We start from the raw sequence: 3,443 nt of genomic DNA, 5'->3' as shown, positions 1-3,443 counted from the left end.
AATTTTCTCTTTATCATCACATTCAAACATTTCTGTTGTATTACTTCTATTCCCATTAATACTTTCATAATGATTGTCATTTACCTGTGCCGTCGCAAATTTCTCCATAATTTCATTTTTTCATTTCTTGGTTTCTCGATCATCCAAATTTAGAGTAATCTCATTTAATATCACACTGTATTCTATTAAATTATTGACTGTAAGATTGATGTCTTCAAATATTATTGGAATCTCATCCAACATGACATGCTGGTCAATAGATTCATCTATTAATATAGGGCTCAAAGTAGTTGAAGAACGCTACTTTTAATAATCCCTTGATTACCATCCGAGGTTTTATTTTTTGTATCTGAGTTAATAGCTGCGGTAAGAGCCATAATTTTAGCTGTTCGGTCTGAAATCCTAAAAATATCAAACAACTAATAAAAAATGTTTCCACAATATAACAATGTACTAAAACGGTAATTTCATGATTAACGTGGCATTTAGTGCGAAACACAATTTAAAATTAGGTACTATCATAAAACTCTAGTCAAAGCATTGAAACACAAATTTCAAGTTGATATTAAATAATAAAAAAATATGCTTCAAAACTAGTAAAAAAAATATTACAGTCGAAAAAATCGAAATACCTATATGTTTTGTGATATAATAATAATTACAAAATGTCGTAAGCCTAACATATAGATTATAAACAAGGAAGTAAACACTGAAATTTTAGAAAGTAATGAACAATTTATTTTATCTACAAATTACAACATTAACTGCAATCAAGATTATAGTGAACTAGACAGAAACAAATCTTTTCATACATACCCTAATAAATCGTTAGATAATCCGACAAATAGTAATAATAATAGTCATAGGAGTAGGGGAGAGTTGTCCAAAACGGGGACGTCGGATCAAACGGGGTCAGGTCACCTCTGTCAAGTGACGATACAAAGAGCGGCTAAAGTTGGTATTACTAGCAGGAGTTCATATTGCCATTACAAGTTGGTTTTCGAACAGTTAGTGACCTCTGCTTGGTTCAGCGAGTAAACGGAAGTTTTTCTAAATTTATTTAACTATTTTCTTGTGTTTTGTGGGTTCTGTAGGCGGTTAATACAGGCAGAAGTAAACTCGCTAAGAACTTTGAATTTATTAGATTTTAAGCTTTCAATTTCATATTTATGTTGCTTGGTAATCTAACGAGGAGTGCCGTGAACGCCATGTTTTTACAATGTAGCACTGTCGGACAAAACGGGGACATTTGAAGTTGTCCAAAACGGTGACGTCTCCATTTTACCCGACGCTAGACTATAAAATGTGTTGATTATTAAATAGTTTTACATCAATGTATAATAGTATTCTAAGATATCCTATGTCTATACAACTTTATATAGGCATTAATATCAAATAATTTTATTTTTGTTGAATTTTAATTGTGTTTAATGTATGATTATGATTTTTATATATTTACTGATTTATATTGTATGTGTTAAAGATAAAGCCTAAGTTATGTGGTTTTTTTCAGATCTGACAATGGGCCGGTACAAAAGGACGACGAATAGACAGAGCTGGAATGAAGAGAGCATTAAATTTGCTGTGCAAGCCGTTTTAGATGGGCAAATGGGGTACCGAAAGGCTTCTGCTAATTTCCACGTTCCTCAGACAACACTTGAGAGACGCATAAAAAAGGCTCGTGAACTTGGGTTGTCAGCTAGTAAATCGTCTAGAAAAATGCTTGGATGTTATAAAAGTGTTTTTTCCAAGGAACAGAAAGAAGAATTAGCCCAACATATTGTCAATATGGAAGAGAGGCTTTTTGGCCTTACACTAATGGATCTACGCCATTTAGCGTTTGAATTAGCTGAAGTTGTAACAAAAATTGTGCTAAGGAGTCTGGGTGACTCTATCCAGTGTAGCAAAAGGGTGAACTCTAAAATGCACCTTGATACACCAACGAACTAATAACGGAAGATGGAAGGGATTAGATAGAAATAAATTATGTAAAAGAAATAAATAAAGGGTAAATATGAATTTTAAAATATAACAGAATTAAGTGTTGGCTAGCGACTATGCAGGAGAATGACCACTTGACACTCAAAGAAGGATTCGGCCAATTTGCATGCCCTACAGAGACCGTAAGATATAAGAACTAATGACAAGAAAACCACCAAGAAATAAACATATGAAACATAAAAGTTGCTCTAATGAATGCTTGGGCGCCAGGAAGTTAAATGTTTTCTTCCGAGATATCTTGTATTGCTGAAATATGAAAGATAGGTACTAATTGAAATATTAAATTTTAACCACAACTTTAATAATTACCAAACTTAGGTACAAACTATTTTAAATGCTTATATACTAAACCACCACCTCTTATGTACAATTAACTTAGCTATATTTACAGTAAAATCCCTGAATATAATTATAAAACAATTTACCCCTGATATACCCCTTAATTTCAAATCGTGACAAAGTTATACCCAATAATAATGTATAAATAATAAATATAATTATATACTACTCACTAATAGTTTAGTTTTCGTTCAAGAATTGTTTAGGTTTTTAAGTGAAAATTCTCCGGATATGTGTGCACACGATAACCTAACAAAGAGAAATTCAAGGGAGAGTTATAACCTCATCCCTTGGTAGACAATAAATAATTAAATTAAGTTACAATGATTAATGTTTTAAAAAAATTGAAGATATTTATTATTAAGGATATATTTTTAAATTAAAAGTGGAACCAAAAGTTAAAACCTTGAAGAGGACGTAGCAAAAGTTATTTAAAATAATTGAATGAAAAACAAAAATAAAAGTAAGTTCTTCCTGCCGGTTTCCGTAGGTTGCCCTTGAAGATGATCCGGTGGAGAACTAGACTCAGGTGGTAAAAGGTACACCAAACCTGGATTCCCTGTATCAGGTACTCTTAGACAAATAAGTCCAACTAAAAATTCTTCTTAATTTCCAATAAAATGAACTTGGAACTTCTTCCCCTTGTCCTAAGTAAGTATAACCCCAAAGAACTAAAAAAAAGATTTCTTCCCCTGACTTGCAACTGGATTCTGGGAGTAGGCTAAAAGGAACAATTGTGTTACTTCATGTTCTTTGTACATACAAAAGGTAAGGAAAAGCACAAGGGTTATCAACCTTGAAAGGCGATACAAGAAATGTCAGCAAGTGACCTTAAATTGAAATAAAAACCTTAATGGTTTTCGGTAAATAGTGACCTTCGAATGGTGTGACAATGTTTTTATAATGTATGGATATATTAAATAGATAATTTTAACGGAAAGCATGATCTTTATATATTATAGAATAGGAAAAAAAAAGAAATATTAGCCGGTTTAAACGGTATGAACTTGAAATAAATAATTGTTTCTTTCACTCTTGAAAGGAAATAAAAATTTGGGATAGATATAGAATCTAATACTTATAATTTATTTAGGTATAAAACA

Source organism: Diabrotica undecimpunctata, chromosome 9, assembly GCF_040954645.1.
Source record: "Diabrotica undecimpunctata isolate CICGRU chromosome 9, icDiaUnde3, whole genome shotgun sequence".
In the NCBI taxonomy this organism is placed as follows: domain Eukaryota; kingdom Metazoa; phylum Arthropoda; class Insecta; order Coleoptera; family Chrysomelidae; genus Diabrotica; species Diabrotica undecimpunctata.
Note: the sequence above shows the minus strand (reverse complement) of the source record.